Source organism: Myotis yumanensis, unplaced genomic scaffold (assembly GCF_028538775.1).
Source record: "Myotis yumanensis isolate MYYU_CA2020_CCGP unplaced genomic scaffold, mMyoYum1.0.hap1 SCAF_16, whole genome shotgun sequence".
NCBI lineage: Eukaryota > Metazoa > Chordata > Mammalia > Chiroptera > Vespertilionidae > Myotis > Myotis yumanensis.
This window is the reverse complement of record NW_027223767.1, coordinates 30780553-30807789: the sequence shown is the minus strand read 5'-3', so window position 1 is coordinate 30807789 and position 27237 is coordinate 30780553.

Below are 27237 nucleotides of genomic sequence, written 5' to 3'. Positions count from 1 at the left end.
AGAAGTGGGGGAAATACCCCGAGATGAGGGCCACAGACCTGTTTCCGGGTGACTCAGAGAAAGAGAATCAGTCCAAACTATGCAAATCAGGCCAGAAAACAGAGATTAGAATTTACAGGCTCCCTGGTCTGGCTTTGCAAACAACTCCAGAACTCTCCCCCTCCCCCAAACTCCACCCAGATTTTCTGGGACAAAGATTCCCCACCCACCAAACAGATCTTTATTTAATTTTATTTTATTTCATGCTCTGATGGTGCAAGGCAGCTTTTCCTCCCCTTCCCACCCTCCTTCCTTTCTCCCTCCATTTATTTTTTTGCTGTCCCCCACCCCAATCTCTAATATCATTTTCACCCACCCACCGCGATGCTGCATGTTTGTAATTTTCTTCTGACCCTAATGGCTCCGGTTTCCCCCGCAGTATTTAAGCGGAACAAGACAGAGGTAAGTGGCAAATCAACATCGGTCCCTATTTACCCTGCCAATTTCAGTTGAGGGTGGAGAGGCTGTCTTGAAATTAACTGTGATGCTGACGGTTTCGGAGGAATGTCTGCCTGGCTCGGCTGGGCTCAGAGAACAGCCAGCTCCCTGCCGCCCAGCACAGCCCCTCCGGTTATCCGCCCGGTTACACTGGAGGAGTGGGTGGGCGGTGTGGAAAGCTGGTGCCCAAAGTTTTTCTTTCCTTTTATAAAAACAGGCCCCGCCCCCTTTTTGTCCTTGACCTTTCACCTCCCTAGACCAGTGGTTCTCCCAGTGAGGTCCCCTGGCCAGCATCACCTGGGCTCTTAATAGAAACTCAGATTCTCCAGCCATCCTACACCTACCGAATCAGAAACTCGGGGGGCAGGAGCCAGCAATCTTCGTTTTTAAAAAACAACTTTATTGAGGTGTAATTCACATTCCATAGAATTCACCCGTTTCAAGCATACTTTTTTTTTTTTTTGTAAATTTATCAAGTTGTGCAGCCATCACCACGACCCAGTTATAGACATTTCTATCAGCCTACTAGGACCCCTGGTATCTAGTTAATTCACCCCTCACACCTCTAGCCCTAGGCAACCACGAATCTACTCTGTCTCTATAGATATGACTATTCTGGGTGATCTTTTAAGTCTGGCTTAAAAGTACTATTAGCATGTTTTGTTTTGTTAACAACTTTTTAAAAAAATATATATTTTATTGATTTTTTACAGGGAGGAAGGGAGAGAGATAGTTAGAAACATCGATGAGAGAGAAACATCGACCAGCTGCCTCCTGCACATCTCCTACTGGGGATGTGCCCGCAACCCAGGTACATGGCCTTGACCGGAATCGAACCAGGGACCTTTCAGTCCACAGGCCGACACTCTATCCACTGAGCTAAACCGGTTTCGGCAGTTAACAACTTTTTAAGATATAATTCACATACCATACAATTCACCCATTTAAAGCATACAATTTGATGGCTTTTAATATATTTGCAGAATTGTACAACCATTACTACAAATAATTTTAGTACTTTTTTATCTCCCCCCAAAAAAACACACCCCTGTACCCTTTAGCTGTCACCTCCAAATTCTTTCCCTCAACCCTAGGCAATCACTAAGCTACTGACTATCTCTAATGGATTTGCCTATTCTGGACATTTTATATAAATGGAATTATACAATATGTGGTCCTTTGTGGCTGGCTTCTTTTACTTAATGTTTTCACCGTTCATCCCTATGTTAGCATGTATCAGTAGTAGCCCAGTCCTTTTTATTCCACTGTATGCATATGCCACGTTTCGTTTATCCATTCACCACTGGATGGACATTGGGTTGTTTCCACTTTTGGGCTATAAAATTCTGTTTGCATGAACCTAAGAAATCCCTATTTTAATCTGACCGTCCTAAAAACATGAGAACCCATTGCTCGAGGCCTCCTCCCCATCTCTCTTCTAGAACTTTCCTTCACTCTCCCATCTTCCCACGTCCACTCCTTCCTTCCTTCATCCTTTGAACAAGCATTAGCTCAGCGCTTACTGTGTGTGCCAGACTCAGGTGAGAGTGTGCACTGGGCGAACAGGAAGTCAGTACTGGCGCTTCCCACCTTCCTTCCCCTCTTCCTAAAGAGGGTCCTCAGACCCCACGCAGTCACTCAGTGAGAAGCCCCTCTGCCTCCCAGACTTGGGGGGAATCCAACCTTTCACAGCTCCCCAGATAAACAAGGAGGCCTGCAGGCCCAGTGCCCGTGGAGTCTCACATACCCCGTCTAACCTGCTTGCACTTGCTGGAGCAAGACTGTGGACATTTCCTTAACTTACCGCGGCCTTAGCTTTCTCCACAGGTGAAGTGGGGTGATAATGCTGACCTTCAGGGGTGCCTGGAGCATCACTGGATGGTGGGCTGATTCTGCTGGCTCACTACCCTCTACTCCACTACCTTTTCCACTGAAGTAGTTTTGGGCACTAGTAGGTTACTCAGTTGACATTAAGTCCCTTCTGTTTCTACATCCTGCCTTGTCACCTGCTCTTCACCTCTTCCCTCCACAGCCTGTCTTCAACACCAGGAGCTGTGTCCTAGGGTCCTACGCGTATCTGCACCAACCACCAAACAAATCCCAGCCTAGGCTGGGGCCTGGGTACCTCCACTCACTGGTGTTTCAGGAGCCCAGGCTCCCACCCCAAATGTGTGTTCCATTCTCTCTGCCAGTGTGGAGCCAGCCCACCGCCCAAGGCCTTGGGGTGGCCTCTAGGTACCCACTTACCCCTCCTCTTCAACCCCCTCATCCATGCATGCCACCACATGGGAGCTTGGCTTTCCCCCTCACCCCTTGGTCTCCTTTGCCACCCCTCTCCTTCCCCTCCTTCATCTTGGGAATCCCTCCTTTTCCTCCCTAGCCTCCTCCCCCAATCTCTTTCCCCTCCTTCTTTCAGGCCACACACTGGGGTTCCCCTCCCCCCCCCACCCCCCCCTCGCCACCCACCCCAAATTAAAGCTTCTTATTAGCGTGTTTGTTTTTATTGGATGCACAATAACCATAATGGGCTCTTTAATTATAGCTATGAATATTCATAGCGCAGGGGTGGCTCTGGGCTTGGGAAAACCAAGGGAAGATTCGGGGGTGGGGGAGGGTGGGAGAAGGGGTGCTGGTCTCCGAGGAGGGACAAGCCAGCTGCATCAGTAGTGCTGCAGAACACCCGCTACAAACTTCCCTCCTGTGCTGTTTCTTTCCTTTTAAAAAAACAAAACATATTTTATTGATTTTTTTACAGAGAGGAAGGGAGAGGGATAGAGAGTTAGAAACATTATCAGCTGCCTCCTGCACGCCCCCTACTGGGGATGTGCCCGCAACCAAGGTACATGCCCTTGACCTGGATCGAACCTGGGACCCTTCAGTCCGCAGGCCAACGCTGTATCCACTGAGCAAAACCGGCCAGAGCTATTTCTTTCCTTTTTCCTTTCCTTTCCTTTCGCCTTGACTACCTGGCAAAGTATCTAGTGAGTGATTTGGGATCTAGAGGCAGCCCCACGGCACAGTTCAGACTCCACAGTGCTTCCTACTTCCCAGGCCTCCACCTAGTATCTTCCCAGCTGTGTCTGTCTGTCTGCCTCTCTCTTTCTCTCATCTTGGTTTGGCCTCCTTTGTCTCCCCACCCACGGCTCTCTGCCACGGAAAGTTCCTGTTATTCAAACTCCTGGCGGGGACAACAGGGTTGGGCACCATAAAGCGGAGCGTGTGCCTTGTGAATTAAGAGATTTAGTCACTTGTGGAATGACTTTATTTTATAGCAACTTCCTCCCTGACTGAGTGATGTTGCATGCATTGGTTGTATTTATAACTTAATAGCTTTTCTCAATTTTATTATACTTTTTATGATACTTGTGGCTTTATGGGACTTCATAATTTTTCTCAGATTCATTAAATTCAGCTGAGGGTAGAACTAATGACAGGAGTAGTACCAGATTCCAAGATGGCAGGCCAGCAGGTAGGGTCCCACCCCCTAACCCCGCCCTCTCAGGCACTGGGCCTTTACTGACTTGATAGTGGTGGAGATGGGTCTGTGAGGTGATCGTGGCTTCGTTCTCTCAGTTGGGGCCTGGGGTTTCTGAAGAGAACCTGCTGGAGAGACCCCTGCTATTTCCCAGCAGGCCCCCTCCAGAGTCACCCCACCTTTGGTCACGGACAGCGTCTGACCTGTGCTTGTCCTGGGCCCTCTCTCGTTCTTTCCAACACGAACTCCTAGAACCAGAGACACATCCAGCCCAGATGTCCAACCTCCTCAATTGTACATATAGGGAAACTGAGGCTCACAGAGAGGCCATCACAGAAATAGGGACAGGCAGACCCATGTCTTCTTATTCCCCAGAGTCTAGGCCTCTTCCTACTGCTCTCTGCTGACTCCCAGCAATAGCTTTGTATTCTTTAGCTTTGTCCCCAATTTCCCTCCTGCCCCCCAATTTTATGTCCTGTTAAGAGCCTCAGAGGGAGAGTATAATCATAATAGTTAACATTTACAGGGCACATGTTTTGTGTCCTTTAGTCTTCACAACAGCCCTGCTAGAGTAGCTACTAGTGTTTAACTCCATTTTACAGATGTGGCAACTGAGGCACCATGAGATTAAACCATTTGCTCAGGGTTGTACAGTAAGTGGTATAGCTGAGGTACAGAGAGACTCAAGACTTTTGTACTTTGCAGTAACTGCAAAGTTAAGTGGATTATTTGCGAAATTTCCTGATGTTTTCTCTCTCCAGGAATTTTATTTTCTGGGGGTGGTGGTGGTGATAGGTGGGTGGGAAGAGCAAATAGTCTGGAAGATAAACCACTCAGAGCAGCGGCTCTTCATTCCCGAGCTGTGATCTTGGTTGCGAGAGGAGGTGGGCAAGCAGAAGACGTGGGTCAGCTGCGGGTGGAGAGGATGGTGGGGCCAGTGCCCTCCACAGTGTCACCCTCAGAACCTCTGGCATCCAGGAGGGCAGCCGCTACTGTTTGGGAGCTGGATGGCTTTAATCGCATGCTTTCCTCCTGCCCTGCCCCGAGTCTCCTAGGGGCCTGTGGGCCTCTACCATTTCTGAGGCTCCAACACATATAAAAATGAAGAAATGCCAAACAGGGTTACAAACGTGTCATCTGATTTACATTCCACAGTTAACACTTTAACTCACAAAAGACAATGTATATAATTGTGCTGCTCACAACATCATTTCAAGACTGAGAAGATTATGAATGTACAATGAGCTCCATGACGGTGGGTGAGGGCAGTGCTTGGCACACAGTAGGTGCCCCAGTGTCTTTGCAGCTCCTCTGCTGAGTGAATGGTGTGAGGGCCAGTTTGAAGTTTGAAGTTGTAAGAGAAACACCTTCTTCTTTCAACCCTCTTGGAGTCTTCCTGGGCTGATCTTGCCAAGCCATAACCTCAAAGGGCCTGTCTCAGTCAGAGGCTCCTGGACTGTTGGTGGGGGAGAGAGCCCTGGAATTCTTGCACCGGAGTCTTCTGATCCCCACGTTGCCTTTCACTGCCACCAACAGAGACTCCATCTTGTTTATACTTGTATTTTAATCCCCTCCCCAAGAATATGATGATGAGTAAAATTAAAATTCCTTTAAACGTGTGTCTGGCCCTGGCTTATGGCTTGGTTGGAGCGTCATCGCTTATACCAAAAGGTTTCAGGTTCGATCTCTGGTTGGGGAGTGTATAGGAGGCAAAAGATTGATGTTTCTTTCTCACATCGATGTCTCTCTCTCTCTCTCTTCCCCTTTCTTTCTCTCTAAGATCAGTAAAAACATATCATTGGGTGAGAATTGAAAAAAACAAACAAACACCCAAGTTTGCCTGGATTTCTTATAGCTTTGGGTCATTAGGCACTTTCTTAATTTACACATGTTTAGAAGCAGACCCACCTGTGTGCTCCTGAGTGTGTGTTGTTGTTGGGGTGTCGGGTGACTTTTGCACGCTAACAAAGAGCTTCAGAATCTGAAGAGTTGGACACCTGCTTCAGGGGATGCTGTCTTGTTCTGTTCACGACCTGTCAGGTTCACCACTCATGTGACATGGCCATGGTGTGAGGTGCATGTGCTCAGAAAGTGTGCTCAGTTTCTCAGGTGAAACTAGTAGGAATAAGCTCCTTGAGGGCAGTGGTGGAAAGGGTGTGGAGTCAGGGGGCCTTGCTCTACCCGTTAGCTATCAAGTCATATTGAGCCAAATCACAGCCTCTCTAAGCTCAGTTTCCTCACCTGTAAAATGGGTGGAATAAACCCCAGCTCCCTCAAGGGGTGGTAATGACCAGGAAAAACCTTATCAATGACAAGTGCCAAATCAGTTGTCATGGTAACTGTCACCCTTTGAATCCTTCACGTGCATGCATTGGGCACTCTGCAAGTCTATTGGAAGAAACAGGAGACACAGAATGACCAGCCCTGTAGGAAAGGAAGGGTCCCCTGGCTTCCGCCTACTAGTAGAAGCTCCCCTGGCTTGAGTGAGGGCTGTGCCCCAACCCTACTCAGTGCTTCCATTACAGACGTCGGTACAGGGCCTTGAAGGTGCATTTGTAATTTTTATTGTTATATCTTTTAATTTTATTCTGCTTTCCTTGCTGTCTTGAGCAGGGGAGATAGGGAGCTGGTATTTATGGCTGCTCTCTCGACCCACCTCTTGGAATGTATGTATCAGTTAATTTGATCTCCCCTGGTTTTATTTAAACTGTTTTTCCTGATTCACTCTCTTCATTCTCCATCCACAACTCCCCTCCCCTCTCATCCCATCCTCTTTTCTGTGTGTTTCTGGCCTCTGTCCCTTTCCTTCTTCTCCCCTTCCTCTTCTCCTCCTCCCCTCCTGCATCCATTTCTGACCCCTCCTTTGCCTCTGAGTTCTGAAAGGATGAAGAGGCCTCTCACACTCAGGTTGCTACTGTATTTTTCTGGTTTCTCTCTTTCTTTCTCTCTCTCTCTGCCCTGTTGCCTGATTGACATTTACAAATTACCCAGCTGAAAGTGTTCAATCCCTGACCCGCCTGTTTCTGTTCAGCAATGAGTGAGATTTGCAAGCATTTTGTCATATAATTACTGCAAATCCCTTGAAAATTTCCACAACAAGGCCAGATGAATGGTAATTTGGGGGCCTCCAGCCCCTGGTTGCCTCGCCAGTGGAGGATGTCTGAGGCCAGAAATGCAAACCAGCCCCCAGTTCCTTCGTATTTATTTATTTATTTCCGGGGTGGGGCTGGGGGAGGGAGGCGGGGCTCACTGGTCATTTTGTTTATTTCCCCTGGAGCTTTCTGGGAAAAACTTGACCAGCACAGACACACACATACTTTTCACCTTGTGGTGCGTGCGGTGTGAAATATTTGGATTGGGAGATTTATTTGCTTTACACGGCGTATTTGTGCTGATTTTATTGTATTGACTGGGTGCATTTTTTCTGCGCTCCACTACAGTTTTATTGTGTGCCAGTCTCAGGCATACATCACCTGCATTGTTTTCTGCAAAAATTACACTGCGTTTCACTGTGTCTTGATAGGACTTCCTACATTAGTACCTAAGTGGGGAGGTTTGCTGCTGCCATAGCTGCCTGCTGCCTGGGACTGCCCAGGTGGGGCACTTTGGGCTGGAGACATGGGCACCTAGGTTTCTGTGGCTGCCCTTGTGCCCTCTAGACCTGGACAGGGGGATGGACAATGGAGGAAGTGGTTGGAGTCGGCCGTGGGGTAAATAGATCAGTGATCATGGGTTGAGGATGGATGAGGCCACAGCTGAGCAGTACGTTAAAAAGGGTATGGGGTCCCCAAAGAGGGGGGGTCTCCTGTTAACTTGTCTGCTTTCTGCTGGCATTTGCTGGATTCATTCTGGGGGAGGTTCACGGGCCTTTCACAGTCTCCCGTGGGGACTAATGGGTATGTGGAAACATGAATTCCATAGGTACCATGGCAGAGCATTTGGCTGGTGTCTAATGGCATATCAGTTACAGGTGGGAAAATAGTGGCATGGAGGGGCGTGGTCACTTGCCCTGGGTCACAAGCATTGGGTGGGATTGGACTTTGTGACTGCCTAATGCCAGGGCCTGCTTCCTACCCCTTGGGAAAGCCCAGGAGGAGGGGGCAAGTACTGGGGCTTAAAGCTGGGAAGGGTTAGAAGCTATTGAGTGCACCTCCCTGAGAGATGGGGAAACTGAGGTCTGGGGAGGTCAGCAACTTCCCAAAGACAAGCAGTCTGTTGATGGTCAAGTGGAAGAGTCTTATTTCCTTCTCCGTTTATAGGCCGGGGTCTGACTGTTGGGTGACTGTCTGGCCTTGACTGGCCACTCCATGGTGTAAGTTTCTGTGTGTGTGTGAGTGAGGTGACTATGTGTTGTGGATGTGGGGACTGTGTGTGGTGTGAGTGTGAGTAAGGAGACTGGTGTGTGAGTGTGAATGAGGTGACTATGTGTGGTGTGAATGTATGTGGTGTGTGAGGTGACTATGTGTTGTGTGTGTGTGTGCTGTGAGTGTGAGTAAGGAGACTGGTGTGTGTGTGTGAGGTGACTGTGTGGTGTGAATGTATGTGGTGTGAGTATGAGGTAACTGTGTGGTGTGTGTGGTGAGTGTGCAGGCTGTGAGTGTGAGGTGACTGTGTAGATTGTGTGTGTGTGTCTGTGTGTATGTGTGTGCGGTGTGTGAGTCTGTGCATATGTGTGCGTCAGGAAGGGGGCAGTAGGAGCGTGCCATGGCCTGATTTGGTGTGTGAGAGGGATCACTGAGGTAGGCTCGGGCCCCCGCTGTCCCCCAGGGTAGCAGTACTTGGCTGGTGGCCTCCCCTTCTGGGAGACTGCCCAGTGTGTTCCTGAAGCTGCCTCCTCTGTGACAGTGTTTTGTGGGGGCTCCAGGATAGGTATGGGTCTGGTCTGTTCTCAGGACGTCCACAGTTCCCCTCTGATTTGCACCAGTGTGCTAGGGTGGTCAGGGGGCACACAAGGAATGCACAGGGTTGCTTTCAACATCTCAGCCCCTCCCCCCACTCCATGCCACTTTCTTTTAAAACCAAAGATTATATAATTAAATTAAAAGAAAAGGTGTCTTCTAATAAACTGCATTTTCTCATGGCAGAGTCCCATTTTTGAGGAAGGTTGTAATATACCCGGAATGTTTCCTTTGGGGATTAGCCGTCTCTTCCAGTTAATTGTTTCTGCCATCATTTCAGGTGCATGGAAGAGCTGCACCATCTCCGGAGGGTCTTCGGGAAGGAAGCTGCTGACCGGCTGGGGTGGGGCATGTTGGAGGGTGGGGGCTGCCCAAGCCCAGCAGGCTCAGCTGGCTCCTGGGGAGGGTCCCAGGAGATGCTCTGGACACAGCGACACCTGCAGGCAGGGCCAAGGAGGCCTCTGCTCCTCAGCCCGCAGGCAGTGGCATGTGCCCTGCCCTCCTGCACACACGCACCTATACTCGTGACCCACCCCCATGTGCACAGACATCCTCACACCCACAAACGCGTAGGCAGACAAACCTCCACATTCAGACACCAACTCAACTGTGTGAACAAATGCATGTGGGCTCTTGTACATGGTGGGCACAGCTTGCACACATGGGCGTGCTAATTTATATACATATGTGAAACCCTTTCCATCCAATTGAAGTCAGCTGGTGGCTTCCGGCCTTCTCCCAACTCTGACTCTGTGTGACCTACGGCAACTCCTTTCCCTCTCTGGGCCCAGTTCTCTCTCAGCAGAGGATTTACTAAGCCCCAACTCCCTGTGAGTCCTCCCTTCTCTCCTCCTGGTGGTTTGCTTCTCTCTTACCTACGGTTTCTCAGAAGGAGACACGAGGGGTCTCTCCCATTCCTGACCTCCAGCCCCAGCTCTGTCTCATGGCATTCACGGTCCCCACACTTCCTCTGAACACTCTTCCTTCCAATGCCAAGAGCCCCATGGGGTCCAGAGGAGAGCCCAGTGCAGGCCACAAGCATCGAAAGCAGGCAGTGGGTGAACTGTCCGTGGCTCTTTCCTCTTCTCAACAGCGCCAAGGCCATGCCTGGACACGCCTGAAACTTGGGGTTGCCTGGGAAGCTTTATGGGGTCTCCTGGGAGCTCCCACTCCAGTGCTAAACCTCCTTTCCCTGTGGTCTCCATACAGTGTGCTGGCAAAGATGGCTCATACTAGCCAACTTGGAGCAACAACAGTGCGGGGTCAGCAAGGGTGGGAGGAGCTGCAGAAGGAGAAAGCAGGAAGGAGGAGGAGTGTGGCTGTGGAGGAGGTGGGACCGAGGGGGAATGTTGGGGATTCTCAATCCCAAGGTCATCTGTGCCTCCCTTAGAGTGAGGCTCTTGACTCAGTTTCCCTTGACAAAGCCAGAAATGGAAGTATAAAATAAAGTTTGGGGACAGGCATCTGTATCAGTGTCCTAGGCAGATTTATATAGCATCTTCTTTATGTTCCCCAAAATTAAACACCTTCAGTGGTGGGGGGAGAGGACAGGGGAGAGCAGGGTGGTAACCAGGGGCAACCCTCCTCTCCCTCCCTCATCCTGAGTTAATGCTACTGAAGAGCTCTCCAGGGCCAGCGAATCACCCACATAATTATCCCTGGAGGTAATGGGCTTAGAGAGGTGGGGGTGGGGAGGGAACTCAGGGTGAGGGGTTTGTTGAGGCTGGGGGAGCTGAGGGATGTACCCTTCTGTGGAAGGTAGATGAGAGGAGAGGATGTGGGTGCCCGGCAGGTGTAAGTGCCAACCCCTCACCCCCACCCCATGTCTGCTTTTCCCACAGGAATGAGATTTGAGGGCCTGGTTTGTCTTCTGTTGTCTAGTTTGAAGCCTAGTGTGTGCGCATGTGTGTGTGTGTGTGTGTGTGTGTGTGTGAGAGAGAGAGAGAGAGAGAGAGAGAGAGAGAGAGAGAGAGATTGATTCAAGGGCCTTGTAGTTTGGGGAGGGATAGAAGAAATAGATGGTGGGTCCAAATTAGCTACCTGCTTTCCAGGTTCTGCTCCTCTTCAAACTGAAGTTTTTTCCTTGGGGGTGAGAGGTTAGACTCCTCCCCTTACTGGATTTAGGAGGAAAACTGTAATCTAGATTTACAGCTTGCCACCCTCACCCCCACCACACATTTCTATTTAGAGCTCAGAGGGAGTGTGTGTGAGAGAGACAGACGCAGAGAGCCAGAGAGGTGGTGAGGGGCTAAGTTGAAAAGGGCTTTGCTGGGAGGAGGGGAGGGGGCGATATTTGAGCATGGAGCTAGTTTCTGGGCACAGGGCCCCCGGGTACAAGATGACATTGGGGAGCAGTGTCCAATGGCTGGTCTGTGTCAGTGTCTGGTAGCTTCTCTGCCTCCCACCAACCCATCCCAGCTCCGGCACAAATTTGCATTTAAATAGAGATTTTTTTTTTTTTAATGAGAAGGACCCAAGGGAGCCCCCAGACTATTAAGTTTTCTTCTGGGGGCTGTGCGGAGCCTTCTTCATTTGCCCCTCCATCCCAGCCTCCCCCGCTCTTCCCCCAACCGGCATATTATTCAGTGGCAGCCATATATTCTCAGGGCCAGATGAGGCCCTGGCTCTGACAATCTGAGGGCACTTGTGGGGACAATGGGGCCGGGGCTTCTGGGAAGATAGAGGACGCATAGTGCTCGACCCCCATACTTTCTTCCTCTTTGTCTGCGGAGACCAGAGCACCCCACCCTCAACTCTTCTCTGCTGGCCCTGGGGAGTGGAGGCCCCTGGACTGGGCGTCCTGCTGCCAGCTGCAGGGGGTAGTGACAAAATTCGTGTTAGCACCATATTGGGCAAAGTGCGTTAATTAGGAGGCAGGAGACCTGGTTTGAGTTCTGGCTCTGCTTCTCCCATGCTGTTTACCCTTGGGCAAGTCCCACAACCTCTCTGAGCCTTAATTTCCTCCCCTATGGAATGGTAATACTAATAGAGCCCTCCTCATGGGTGAGTGTGATGTTGAATGAGATAAAGTGGTTACTGGTTCAACCCAGTGCCTGGCACACGGTATGACATCGAGAGGACCAGGTAGAGTGAGATGGGAAGGAAGGAGTCTGATGCTCTGGCAGAAGGAACAGGACTTGAAGACAAGAGACCTTGCCATGGTTTTCCGAAGTCCTAGTTTCAAGCTGTGAGGCTTTCTGTCTATGGTTTGAGCTCTCCGCATCGTAGAGTAGAGATTCTGCGATAAAACTCACCTCTAAGTATTCTTGTGGGCATCAAGTTATACAGTCCCTGGCACCTAGTAGGTGCTCCATCAAGGTTAGTGCTCCTCCACTTTCCTTTCCTCAAGGTGGACAAGCTGCAAAGGTGTTCCAGGGACGTGGACAATGTCGGGGAGGCCCTCTGGGAGCTGGAGCTCAAGGGGAGAGGCTGTGGGTGGGCTGTAGGGCCCCATCTAGGGGGCTTGGGGAACAAAAGCTGTAGATGAGAAAGAAGGCCAGCTCTGCCCCACCCTTGTGCCTTCCAGGGACAGCCCCTGATGGGGGTGACACGGCTGTGTGTGTATTGAGTGGGGGTCCTGGAAGATGAGGGTGTCGGTGCACCATGGCTGATGGCTGAGAGGGAAACTGAAGGAGAAAGAGCCAGCTCAGGTGGGCCTCCCTCACCTCTCCCCCAGCTCCCATCACTAGTTCTGGGAGAAGGAAATGAGGCTGACAGGTTTCTGGCCACCTGGGAAGGACTGAGAGGGAGACAAGGAGGGCACGGGAGGCATATGGGAGTGGAAGCGCGTATTTGTGTGTGTGTGTGTGTGTGTGTGTGTGTGTGTGAGAGAGAGAGAGAGAGAGAGAAAGTGCCACCTGCTATTTCCTATTCACCCCCCCCCCGCCCCCCACTCAAACATGATGGGATGCGCACACCCAGATCAGTCCTGGCACCTCAACGGGCAGAGTGACAGTGACAAGCGCTTTGATTAGAAAAGCCTCTGTGTTTGATCCCTGCTCCTTGGACTCCTCCTCTCCCTTCTTCTCCTTTCTCTTCCCCTTTCCTACCTTCCCTCTTTCTCTCTCTTCTTTCTTCTCTGTCTCAATTTCTACATCCTTTCCTTTCCTTCCTTTCTTTTTTTTGTTTTTAAGGAAATAATGTCTCACGGGCATAGTGGAAGAGACCCTCCCTCAGGACCTGGCTACTTTCTGTGCTTCTGTGAGAATTCAGACAAGGAGGTCCCTCCCGGAGGACCTAGCACTGTGGGTGCAGGGCATAGCTGCTTGAGGGCTCTTCTGTGAATGAGAAAGGGCATCCTTCCTCTGGTGGACACAGCCTCAGACCAAGGCATGGCCCGGCCAGTAGAGTGAAGGCTGTACTTTAGCTCTTGCTTGCCCCCTTGTGCAGTGAGCAGCCTGCACACCCACATGGGGCAGTCCTCCCCCTGCCCCCCACCTGCTCAGCCCCTCCCACCTAGGGGCCACCCCTATCCTGATGCAGGTGCGCATCCTTGGCATCCATGTTTTTATATTTCTTCCCTTTCTTCTTCAGTTTCATTCTCTTCCTCCGCCTTCTCCTCCTCTTCCCAGAACAAGCCTTACACACGTCTTTTGCATGTTTGCACGTATCTTTGTGTAGCACGTGTACATTATTATCTCTTCCACAGGGTGTGTCTTTGTGTCTTAGAGTAGCGGTTTTCAGCCAGTGTGCCACAAGAACTTTTAAAATGTGCAATACCTGCCAAAACCGGTTTGGCTCAGTGGATAGAGCGTCGGCTTGCGGACTGAGGGGTCCCGGGTTCGATTCCGGTCAGGGGCATGTACATGGGTTGCGGACACATCCCCAGTGGGAGTGTGCAGGAGGCAGCTGATCGATGTTTCTCTCTCATCGATGTTTCTAGCTCTCTGTCTCTCTCCCTTCCTCTCTGTAAAAAAACAATAAAATATATTAAAAAAAATAAAAAAATAAAATGTGCAATACCTGACTATTTAGTCGGGGACACTGACCTCTTTTCCCTTAGATTGTCAAATAAAAAAATGATACAACAATAGCTAGCCAGTGTGAATGAATCAAAATGATACCTATTTTTTGTCAGATAGGCAAACAATACATTTTTTTGTGTGCCACAGAATTTTCATAATTAGTTTGTGTGCCATGATATGAAAATCGCTGTCTTAGGGCATGCCACACAGTAGGTGCTCAAAATTGTGTGACCGGATTATGTGTGTTCATCTGTGTCTCTCTGTGTATCTCAGCTCTCTGGAGCCCCTCAACCATTCATTCCCTCACCTGGATTTAGGAGGGAATGAATTAGCAGGGGTACTCCACAAGGCTGAGGCCCTGTATCTTCCATTGTCCTCTTAGCCTCTTCCTGATCCATCACCTCTTCCCCATGATAACCCATCTTCCACAGAGCACCTGAGAAAGGCAGACTGAGGGCCACCCTTGCCCTGCCTGCAATGGCCTCTGGTGGGACCCCCATCCCCAGGCCTCCTAAGGCCTCCAAGTCCCAAGCTGGTAGGGTGGGAGCAGGGGAGTCTGAGGAAGCTGGGCAGGGGCTGACGGCCCCTGGGGCCCCTTTCCACAAGGACAGAGGCGGCACCAGCTGCTCCACAGAAGAAATATTCCCCCAAGTCAGAGTGGTCGTCTTGTATTTTAAGTGGCCCTTATTTATCACCGTCCTCCTGGGCTCCCTTTCGTGGCAAATGATGATAAAAGATAGCAGCGAGGGGGGCGCTGGGCTGTCCCTGGCTGGCTCTGCAGCTGTTAGAGGTAGCAGCACCAGGGCAGACACAGACACAGCAACACATGGGCACAGCGACACACACACACAGACACACCAACACACGTGCACACCGATGCAGACACAAACACCCAGTACCAGATAACAACCTGACACACACACAGTGACATGTACACAACAATGAATGACTGATCACACACATATATGCCCAGTGACACCCAAGCTGAGAACATACACATAGTATGACGCATGCCCAGGGACACACCCAACATGCACACACATATAGCAACACATGTACAGCGGTAGACAGAGATACATGCCAGCACCTACTCATGTGACACGTACATTCACCAAAACCAGCCTGCATTGACACACCCACCCCAGGTACTCACTCCCTCCTCATGCCCATTGCTCATGCCTGTTCTTTTTTTTTTTTTTTTTTTAATTAAATCTTTATTGTTCAGATTATTACATTTGTTCCTCTTTTTTCCCCCCATAACTCCCCTCCTTCCAGCTCCCACCCCACCCTCCACCCTCACTCCCCACCCACTGTGTTCATCCATAGGTGCATGATTTTTGTCCAGTCACTTCCCGCATCTCCCACACCCCTTTTCCCCCCAAGAATAGTCAGTCTATTCCCTTTCTATGTCCCTGATTCTATTATAATCACCAGTTCATTCTGTACATCAGGTTATTTATTCACTTGATTCTTAGATTCATTTGTTGATAGATGCATGTTTGTTGTTCATAATTTGTATCTTTACCTTTTTCTTCTTCTTCCTCTTCTTAAAGGATACCTTTCAGCATTTCATATAATACTGGTTTGGCGGTGATGAACTCCTTTAGCTTTTCCTTATCTGTGAAGCTCTTTATCTGACCTTCAATTCTGAATGATAGCTTTGCTGGATAAAGTAATCTTGGTTGTAGGTTCTTGGTATTCAGCACTTTGAATATTTCTTGCCATTCCCTTCTGGCCTGCAAAGTTTCTGTTGAGAAATCAGCTGACAGTCGTATGGGTATTCCCTTGTAGGTAATTGAGCCTCTTTCTCTTGCTGCTTTTAAGATTTTCTCTTTGTCTTTTGCTCTTGGCATTTTAATGATGATGTGTCTTGGTGTGGTCCTCTTTGGATTCCTTTTGTTTGGGGTTCTCTGCGCTTCTTGGACCTGTAAGTCCATTTCTTTCTCCAGATGGGGGAAGTTTTCTGCCATTATTTCTTGAAATAGGTTTTCAATATCTTGCTGTCTCTCATCTTCTGGCACTCCAATAATTCTGATATTAGTCCGCTTAAAGCTATCCCAGAGGCTCCTTACACTATCTTCACACTTTCGGATTCTTTTTTCATTTTGCTTTTCCAATTGGGTGTTTTTTGTCGAATCTTTTGTTTGATTATTGTGCTCCTCTGGTCTGCTATTGGGTATAATATTCTTTATTTCAGTCCGTGTATGCTTACTTTCTAATTTCTTTATCGTAGCATCGAGGGTCTCATTAGTTTTCGTGAGGTTCTGCACAAATTTATGGCAAGCCCTCAAAATTGCGATTTTTAGCTCCATATCCTCCATTTCTGTCATGTTTTTTTGTCTCCGCATCTTTTATGCTTTCTTGGTGTACCCCCTTGTGGTCTCTGTGCGCAGTCTTGTTCTAGCCAAGCCTTAATTGTTGTAGTTAACACTAGAGGGGTTTGACCACCAGGCCGACTGGCTATAGGAATCAGCTGTATGGAAAACGTCTGCCTTCTGGGGAGGCGCTAATCCAGCCTTTGCCTGAGGCGATCGGCAAATGGCTGTGCGCAGGGTTTGGGCGGGGCGGGATCAACAGGGCGGGCGGAGGGAGCAGTTATGGCCACGCTCAGTCCCGTTCCCAGAGGCTCTGCTTCTCAGAACCCCAGCAGCCGCTGCAAACTTTGGAGAGAAAGCTGCCCTCAGGTTCCAACTGATGCCGGATAATCCCGCTTCTCCCGTTTGAGTCTGGGTCCCTAGAGACTCGCCCGGATCTGGAGCCCAGAGTCTGAGACTCACTCCCGACAGAAAACGACAACCGCGCCCTCAGCCACCAGCCCGCTTTGCGCGCGCACCTCGGTACCTTTGTATTTTCCACACTGCGCCGCCTCTGAGCCTCGATTTGCTGTTCTCTTTCCTTCTAGTTGTAGAGTCTCTCTTCAGCCAGCCTTCCTGTGGTTCTGGGTGATGTCCGTTCAGTCTTTTAGTTGTATTTTTTAAATGGTGCCCTGGCTGGTTTGGCTCAGTGGATAGAGTGTCAGCCTACGGACTGAAGGGTCCCAGGTTTGATTCCAGTCAAGGGCACCAAAAAATAAAAACAAAAATAAATGGTTGTTTGCGGCAGCGGCCTCTGGTGTTTACCTACGCCGCCATCTTGGTCTCCACCTCATGCCTGTTCTTGACCTTCAGTGTGTCTCTACGTGAATCTGCCTCAGATGGCCTCTTTGTATGTGCCCCTAGATTAGGCCACTTTTTCTGCACAGCAGCCAGCACACGTATGTGTACTCTTCTCCATATACATGTACTTGCACACGAGTGTGCAAATGCACTCATAGTCCACCTGAAGAAGTTATTAGCAAATTGTTGGTTCTTTATCAATCTCAGGCCCCAATCTCCAATCCCTCAATGAAGCCATTGTCGGAAAAAGTATCGGCATTGACCCTTACCTCACACCATACACAGAAGGTAACTCAAAATGGATCACAGACCTAAATGTAAGACGTAAAAACAATACAACTTCCAGAAGAAGCGTAAGATCTTTGCGACCTTGGGGTAGGAAGCGGTTTCTTAGGTAGAGCACAGTTGTAAGCTGGAGTTGCACAGCTTTAAGCATAGGCTTTGAAATCAGAAAACCTCTCTTTGATTCCTGCTTCATTACATAACTAACTGGCTGTGTTAACCTTGGGTAAGTTACTTGCTTTCTCTGGGTCAGATGCTTATTGTACACTGAAGGCAGGTATTATGTTCCTGCCTGTAAAGTCCAGAGAACTAATGCATGAGAAATGCCCTTTAAAAACTGGGATGCACCATACAAAGATCAGCTAAATAGAATAAAGTCAGATTTGTGTATTGTAATTATTCCCACACATATACCTAGGCATACCCCCTAAGCAGCAGTCCATAACCCACACACCTTCCTGACTTCTCACTCAGGGGAGCCAGGGGTGGGGGCATGTTGACCTCCCCCGCCCCCCATCCTAATCCCACACCCTTTTCTACATTAGCTGCCCAGTTGCCAATCAACCTCCCTCCCGAGCATCAGCCCATTAGTACAGCTCCCTGGGGGAAGCTATTTTTTAAAGGTTATTAGCAGATTATTGGTTCTTTATCAACCTCAGGCCCCAATCTCTAATCTCCCAATGAAGCCATTGTCGTCTAATAAGATGCACTTGATAATCTTGGCATGAAGGTAGAAGAGGGTCTGGTGGGGGTCGGGGCAGCTGGAAGGAGGGAAGGGTTAACAGCACCACCCCAGCCCCCACCCCCTCGGTCCTCAAATAGCTGAACTACTGTATGTTGTAGTTTTCAACTGCAAATCATCTTTAATAGCAGACATCACGGGATGGCTCATTACATTAAGCTATTTTTCATGCTATCTCCTGTAATATCCTCTAATCCAATGCGTTTCAAATCACCTCAGGCTAAAATAAGAGACATAGCGATGTAATAGCCTAGTGTATTAGTGGGTTAATTGCCCTGTTGTACTCTTTCTAGTAGCTATCTCTGGAATGACTTCTATATTAATTGTAAATTGCTTAATACATTTAACTCCTTGCCACCGCCCCATCCCCTAACGAAGGAGGCCACTACCCAGTTACTTGGTGGGAGGGTGTCTGCGTGCGTATTTTGTGGGTGCTCCTTTGCAACTCTGGTTCCCCTCTGTCTTCTCAGCCTGAGCTGGCAGATCGGGCTTTGAACGTCTCAGACTGATGAAGGGAGTGGAATGAGACAGCATTTATTGAACACCTGCTATATACCAGGCCCTTTCACCATATGCTGGCTCCTTGGAGCCTCACAACACCCCTAGTAGTGGCAGTATTCTCCCCATGCGTCATGTGTCTTGTTCAAGGTCACCAAGCTAAAGCTCGATGGTGCTGGATTTGCACCCAGACCCAAGGGCTCCGAGAACCATAGTACCTGATGGTGGGGCAGGACTCTGGGCTTTGGACACTGGATCAGCTGTGGTCAAACACGGTCCCGGCAGGGCTGCTGGTCAGGAGGGGAGAAACACAGCTCTTGACCTGGCAGAGTCCTCAGTTTCTTGGGGAAGATAGAAGCCCCTCTTCTGGGGAGCCCCCAGTTTGATGGAGGGGAACAGATCTTCTGCCAAGGGGAAGCTCCCAGGCACATGGGGGACACAGCCCTTATTCTGAGGAGCCCCCAGTCTGATGGGAGGGATACAACCTTTACCTGGCATATAGCAGGTGTTCTACCCAGTCTGATGAGGAAAACAGTTTGTGTCCTGGATCAGCCTGTCAGATGGAAGAGAGACACCAATCCCACCAATCCACACAGAGAAAAACAGAAATAAGGTGCAAATGAATGAGATGCCAGGCAGAGTGAACGGACCCTGCAGATAGTGTGCTCGGAGGAGGAGGCAGGACTCGGGCCCATGGCAAGTCCAGCACCGCAGGGCCAGATTGGGGAGGGGCCCAAGCAGTGTGTGTGTGTGTGTGTGTGTGTGTGTGTGTGGTGATGCCTTCCTCTCCCTTCCTAGGCTGATGCTGTCCTCATTCCCCTTGGCTGACCCCTCCCACAATGGGCAGGTGCTCAGGCCAGCGTGAGGATGGAGACCTGCTCCTCATGGGCTGGTTCTCTGCACCAACAGCCCCCGCCCTGCTCCTCTTTACAAAGAGGCTCCTGTGCTTTGTGTGCCAGAACCTGGGGTCTCTCCTGTATCCCCCCTTTGTTCTCCTTCTTCCCCTCCGGATGGTGTCAAGTGGAGGTCCCTGAGGGAAAGGAACGAGGAGGATCAGGGAAGGAAAAGGAGGTGAAAGAAGGGAGCAGGGCTAATGAAGCCTGAGTCACAGAGATGGGCTCAATGTTTACCTTCCTCCGCTGAGCACTCCTACCACACGCACACGCTCTGCTCTGCGCATTGCGAGTGATAGTCACAGGCAGTTACTGGATTAAAAACTTCATGGGCCGCGCACACCAGGCACGCAGCTGGGCAGAGGGCCCCAAGTGACCTCATTCTGGGATAGAAAACTAAACTCTAGGCTCTCGGTGATTTGGGCGGGGACCCCGTGGCCACCTGGTCCCTGAGATAGGTCCTTGAGACCCACCCCATAAAAAAGAAAAAGGTGAGAAAGAAAGAAGGAAAAAGGACGGGAAAGGAACGGAAGGGAAGAGAAAGGCGCATGGGGCAGCGAGGCCCTTCCTGGGGTCCTCAGGGCGGGGGGCGCGGGGTCCCAGGCAGCAGCAGCCGGGGCGGCTTTGTTGGCGGCGGCTCCGAGCAACCTTGAGCGCGGGCGCGGAGACAGTGATTTAGGTGCTGGCGCTGGAGCGTGAAGGTAAATGGCCACATTTCACCGTCAGAAGGTGAGCCGGAGGCGCCGGCCCCTTCCCTTCCCCCCAGGCCCTGCCGGCTGCGGGTGGGGGGCTCGCCTCCCCAGACCGGCCCAGGCCCTGAATCCCCGCAGCCGGGAGGCGGCGCCCAGCCCGGGGCTGGGTGCGAGAGGAGGGGCCCTAGCGCAGCCCCTCCTTTCCGAGGGGCCGCCAAGGATGGCTCCCGCCCTGACCTCCTCCCAAAGGGGCTTCAGGAGGCTCACACCTCCCATCTCCGTAGCTCCTCACAGGGGCCCTGAGGCAGCGCCTGCCCTGAGCCCACAGCGCAGGTGTGGACACTGAGGCTCAGGAGGTTAACTGACCTGCCGGAGGCCACGAGGCGGGGAGTGTCTATGACTCCCCAGCTTGTGTTGAGCCCCCTTTGCCCCCAAAACATTACCTCCAAGAGCTCTGGAATCTGGGTGGGGGTGGGGGGCTTGTGGGTGCAGGAAATGGCATCCAGCAGACCTCCCACTGCTTTGGTGTGTGGTTATACAAATAATCAAAACAATACACGCTCTTCATATTGAAAAAATACAGACACATGGGTGTGGTTAGGTAACCCTTCATGTTGACCACTCTACCCCTTCCTCCTTTTGGGCCAAAGATTCCTTCCTGAGACCCCACAGTGCTGAGTCCCTTCAGCCCCCTATCCTCGCCCCCAACCCCCCAGTTCTGAGTCACACACGGTGAATGGATTGTTGAGATGAGTTATCTGATTTATTTTGTTATTTTGCTGAGGAAGAGAGGGAAAAACAAAGAGGGCCAGGCTGGGACATGTGTGCAGTGCTTGAGTAGGGTCATAACAGGGTAGGGTCACCCCAGCCCATCACTCTCCAGGCTTGGGCAAGGCTGTAGAGAGAGGCAGAGTAGGGAGGAGGTGGGGGAAGAGCAGCCCAGGGAGTCAGTCCTAGCTGGTGGGGGAGGACTCAGCGCCCCCAGTCTACACAGAGGCCTCAGTGGGTGGGAAGGGAAATGGCTCCATGGCTCCACTTGGGGCAGCTTTGGTCGTTTTTATTCATAATAGCTGCCATTTATTGGGGACCTACTATGTGTTAGGTGTACTTTTAGCATGCCAGCAATCCTGTGAAGTATGTGTTGTTATCCCCACTTTAGAGATAAGCGCACTGAGGCTAGGCCCCCTGATCTAAGACTCTGTTCTTGACAGGTGGTGAGCTGGGGATTGGACCTGAGTTCCATCGACCTTAAAGAGATTCTGCTCTCTGTAGCCCGCCGCCTCGCTACTCACTGTCTGTGTCCTGGGCAGGGGGTACTGCTGAGGCCTAGGAGAGCCCACCCAGAGCTCTCTGGGAAAGAAGGTTGGCACTTACCTTCCTAGTGTGGTTTTCCCTGGGCCAGCTCTCCTAAGGAGTCTGGGTGGGGGCAGAGGGTAGTTGGGTGAGGTAAGTGGAGGTCTCAGCTCTCAGCTACTCCGTGGGCTCCTGTTTGAGGGTTACTCTCAACCCTAGGTAAACAAGAGAGGGTTACTCTGTGGGCTGTGACCTGTGAGGCTGTGGATTCTGAGGTGCCTTGAATGGGGCCTGGGGTGGGAGGGAGATCAGCTTTGATGGTCTGAAGCACTCCCAGAGTGGCCAAAAAACCCAAGTAGAGACATTCCTTGGGGGTGGGAGGCAGGTATAGACATCCCAGGGAGTGCTTCCTTCCTAGGACGGGGCCTGGGTATGAGCCAAGCCTGCCACTGGGCCCAGGTGCATAGCTGCTGCTGTGGTGGGGAAGTGAGGCCCAATATCAGAAAATCCTAGTTCCTCAGACCCCAGTTACTATGAACACCTACTATGTGCCTCATACTTTGCTTTTTTTTAGAGAGAGAGAGGAAGAAGGAGATAGAATTATCAATATCAACATCAACCAGCTGCCTCCTGCACGCCCCCTGCTGGGGATTGAGCCTGCAAGGCAGGCATGTGCCCTGATGGGGATTCAACCATCTCCTGGTGCATAGGTTGATGCTCAACCAGTGAGCCACACCAGCCAGGCAAGCCTTCTCGTAATCCCAACAGCCACTATATGCAGTGGGAACAGATGAGTAAACAGAGGCACAGGATCCCCTCGGCTGAGATTCTCCCAGGCCAGCTCCCCACCCTCAGCGGGGAGGGGCAGGAGGGTACAGCATGTGGAGAGGGGGCTCCAAAACCTTTACATCTCAGCACAGGGCTCCTAAACCCCTCAGCAGATGCAGCTCTTATTATTATTCTTGGCTTTCAGTGGGTGAAGGTGTCAGGTGGGGCTACCTTGCCTTTCAGGCCATTATCTTATATCTGTGCAGGACTCTGAGTGCCAAGGGCCCATCTTCCTACCTGGGGTCTCAGGGCATACCTCTCCCTCCCAGCTTCTTCTGGATCTGGCTTTGCACCTCTATCTGGCCTTGATCTGGGGAGATGCATGTGGGGGCATGTGTGTGGCATGTGAACATAGTAGAGAGGGGGTGGGTGGCTTCAGAGATGTCTCTTGTCCTGTGAAGGAGGCCAGGTGGAGTGCAGGGAAGGATGTCTCAGAAAAGCCCTTTCCAGGCCAGGATCTGATCCTAGGGCTGAGATTTTTCCAGCCTCCACCAGAGAGGGAAACTGGGATATTCACACCGTCAAATGTAGGCTTTGTCAGGCTGACCTTTTTTCTGCCTTCATCTATCTTCACACTGCTGGTAAGACCAGAGATCTGTCCTCTTTCTGGGTCCAAACCCTCTGCTGCCCCACAGTGCCACACTTTGCAGGGACCCCAGATTCCAGCTGGTCCAACACCATCTTTTGATAGATAAGGAAAGGGAGGCACAGAGAAGGGGAATGACTTGCCCAAGGTCACACAGCAAATCAGTAGTAGGCCTACTGTCTCCAGATGACGCTGCAGAAGGCAGCCAGATGAGAATCTCATAGGGCCCCCTGTTTGGAGACTTGAGAAGTGAGGGGTGTCCCCTCCCTCCCATTTTCTGGGGTGTTGTCAGCTTGAGCAAAGGCCACCCCCTCCCTTTCCCCATGCACCAGACAGAATTGTCTTAATGCAGTAAATTGTTCATACACATGTAAGCAAATATCTCCTCAAATTATCTCTTATCACCAAACAGACTGCGGTGCTCACGGGCTGGAGGGCCTGGGTTGTCTTTCAATCCACTGATGATGGGGAGGGGGCAGAGAAGGGGGGCTGGCCGACACCAAAAATAAACCAGCGGAGCGGGGATGGTTGTCGCAAGGGGCAGAGCGAAGTTGTCAGGCGGTGAGAGCGTGTGAGGCGGCAGGACGATAATGTGGCATGACACTTCTGAAATGAGCGGCCCGTTGCCATGGTGAGCAGCCAGGAGGGACTGGCTCTCCTGAGGCTGAAATAAAACACGCTTTAAATGATGTTTGATTAGAATTTAGATCATGTAACCAAATACCTCAGTTCTCCTCTCCCTGTGCTATTCTGCTTTTCTTCTTTTCTTCTCAATTCTCCCTTTATTCCCTTCATCCCCTCCTCTCCCTACCTGGGGCAGATAGATACACACTCTCATGCACACACACTAACGCAGACACACACCCACATACACATGCATGCACACACGTATGCACACACATACCCTTTCTTCCCTTCTCCTCTTCCCAGTTATTTTATGCATTGGTTGGACCTTGTTTTAGAAAATCCAGCTCAGAGCAGATGCCAGGGACCCCTTGGGGGCCACAGCACTGGTCTCAGGGTCACTGGCTTGAGTCCCTGTTCTTCTAGGCTAATTAACAATAAATGAAAACAATTTGAAGGGTCTAAGCCTCTTGTTTGTGCTGCCCTTTATCCTTCACAAAGCTCTTCCAAATGCAAGCTCATATGTATTCTTATTGCAGCTCTTAGCCTATTTGTGGTCATACCCATTTTCTAGATGAGGAAGCTGAGGCTCACGGAGGCCAGATGTCTTGTCCAAGATTGCGCTGCCCTCGGGGTTCTCGGGAGAAGCTTCTTTAGGAGGAAGGGAGCCCAGCCAGCTCTCCATCCTCTGGGCCCTCAGACCTTTATGTGTTCGAGGCATTTTGAACATCTACTTTGCTATTGGTTCTGTGAACCAGCCAGAGGATGGGCGGAGAGGGGGCGCTCTATTTCTAGAGGCTTTGGGACACTCTTGTGATTTTCTGCCTATTTTTCATTTGATGATGGATTTATGTTATATTCCTGGTGACTTTTCCAGGGCATGCTGCCCAGGTGGGGAAGGTAGCCAGTCCTAGGATGGAGGGCATTGCTGCTGCTATCTAGAGTGGGTAACAGAGGTCAGGCTGGCATGTGTGGATGGGGCAAGCCGGGGTGCACCCCATTGCCCTTGGAGCCCTGGACCTTCTCAGAGGCCCTGGGGGTGTTATTTTCATCTTATTTCTGTGTCAAAGAGACATGGCTTGCCCCAGTGTCCGTCTTCCCTAACAGACCAGTATTTCCAGATTGTCTCTGTCATCATCAGCTAATCCATCCATCCGTTCAATCACTTAGCCATCACATCCTTGTTCAGTGCCTGACTCTTACCACAGAGGCAGCCCTGGTCTCCACCTTCACAAATATGGGGGTTTGTGGTCCAGGGACAGGACACCTGGAGACAGACACCCAAGTGTGCACATGTGAGCAGGCTTACATGTGTGTGAGCACACACACACACACACACACACACACACACTGACACACAATCTCCGTCAGTGCAGAGTATGAAGTGCTCTGATGGAGGAGGGAGCAAAGTACTCTGGGGACAGGATGGGAGCCTCCTGGTGTCTGGTGAGGATCAAGGAAGGCTTCTCAGAGGAGATGATGTTTGGAGAAAACTAGGAGTCTTCCAGGTGGTCAAATAGGAAGGGGCAGCCCCTGAGGAGAGACCTTGATATACCTTCCAATAGGCTGGAAGGCCTTGGGATGATTATGTCTCCTCTCTCAGACTCTAAGCTTTTAAAAAGGGACTGAGCCCCTTATGTACCTCCCTCCAGACTAGAGGTGCCCTGAGGATGGGTGGTATCTTCTACTTATTTTGTCTTTTCTCCAAACTAAAAGGCATTTATTTATTTGCATATCCTATTAGTTCTGTGAAAGCAGGGATCCCTGCTTATATGTATAAGTGTCTGGCACAGGACCTGTTATATAAAAATGAGTCAACATTTATCGAGTATTTACTGTGTGCCTAGCATTGTGCTAAACCTTTTGCATGTTATTAACTGCTTTGGTCCTTAGACTAGTCCTATAAAGTAAGTACCATCAGCACCCCCATTTATCAGATGTGGTAACTGAGGGTCTGGGAAGTTAATTAACTTGCCCAAGGTCACACAACTAGTAGGTGGCAGAGTCAGGATCCAGATAAAGGCAGTCTGACTCCAAAGCCCACATTCTCCCCCCTGAACTCTTGTAAACAGACTTGATTTACCTGTGAGTTCAGTGAGTTTTGGTGAGGACAGATGTCACAGATTAGTGTCTAGGGTCCCCAAAGAGAAGGATGGAGGGTCAAGGTTGGGAAAGAAGTGGGGCCACTAAGATGAACTGAGGTGGAGTGTTGCCAGGCAAAGTATGAGAGCCAGGCTGGGGATGCAGCTGTCACTGAGCCAGGCCACCCCCTTCCCTTTTCCTCCTCTGCTCTTGTGTGGTCACCACCAACACTTGAGTCCAGCCCTTCACTTCCAGCCCCATGGCTTCTGCCCTCAGCGGCCTTTAGTACCCCTCGCCTGGACCTCTGCAGCCTTTCTTACCTGATCCCCATCCCAGATCCCCTTCCCCCACCTTCCTCCCCTGGCCACCAGTTAGCCTCCTATAACTTAGATTTGATTGCTTCATTCTTATGCTTCAAAACCTTCCATGGCTCCCCATGACCCAGGGAGTACAACCAAGACCCCCAGCCTGCTCCCAATATGATCAGATCCCAGCCTGACTTTCTGGTCTTGCCTCTATCAACTTCTCCTGTTCCAGATTGGTCAGTTCTTGGTGCCCTTTCTTATCTGTCCCTGTGCCCTCAAGAAAGGCCCCTGTTTATCCCTTAGTCAAAGGCCCACTCATCCGTGTGTATGTGTGTGTGTGTGTGTGTGTGTGTGTGTGTGTGTATGTGTGTATTCAGCTCAAGTCTTTCCTGCTCTGGAACACCTTCCCTGACCACTCCTTCCAGAAGGCATATATCTTAGTCAGCTCAAGCTGACGTAAGAAAATACCATAGACTGGGTGGTTTAAAGAACAGGCATTTTCTTCTTACAGTTCTGGAAAGTCCCAGGTAGACCCTGGCTGATTTGGTTCCCTAGTGAGGTCCTGATTCCTGGCCTGCAGATGGTGACATTGGCACTAATCCCATCGTGGCCTCATTAAACCTAATTACCCCCCAAAAGCCCCACCTCCAAATACCATCACATTGTGATTGGGGTTAGGGCTTCACCGTCTGAATTTCGAGGGGACACAACCATTCAGTCCATAACAGCATGTCTGTTCTGTGCAGCTTGGATTCTCAGGTTGTCTCTTTCCGGTTATTTCCTCAGTTCAACTCTAAGCTCCTGGAGGAGTAAGCTGTGGATGGCAATAATCATGTGTTGACATACCTGATAATAACAACTGCCTAGTGCAGGACTTAAAAAAGTTTGTACCCAAGGATCCCCAGGCTTTACCTGTGTTCGGTCCTCTTTGGTTCTCAGTTGCTCTGGCTTGGAAAATTGAAGGAAGCCTAGAAATCTCAGATTAATTTCCTTCAGAGAAGGCAGAGTGTCCCTCCTGGGCGAAAAGGATAGAAGAGGATAAAAGGCAGGAGGGAGAGCAAGGGGAGCCAGGCACCTGCAGGGACTGGGTGTGGCGGGAGGTGAGGGGAGACTGAGGCACTGTGGCTGAGCTGTGGGAGGGAGTGCAGTTGGACAAAGAGACCTCTAGGAAGTGTTACTCTGTCTTAGGAATGCAAGTGCCCTTTGGGATGCTTGCTGAGGACCGGAACTGCATTTTCATGTGTTTGGGCAAGGGACTGTTTTCTCTGAATGCAGCCACTGTGGAGATGGGCCACGGGGTGGCCCAGAGTTAGACGGGTAATGCTGTCATTGGGGGCCCCCTGCCCTGGGGCCGGGAGCTTCCTTCACCCACCTTGTTTCTAGTTCTTACAGTAACGTTGCAAGGTTGGAGCTAGGAATCCCATCTTACTGATGAGGAAATGA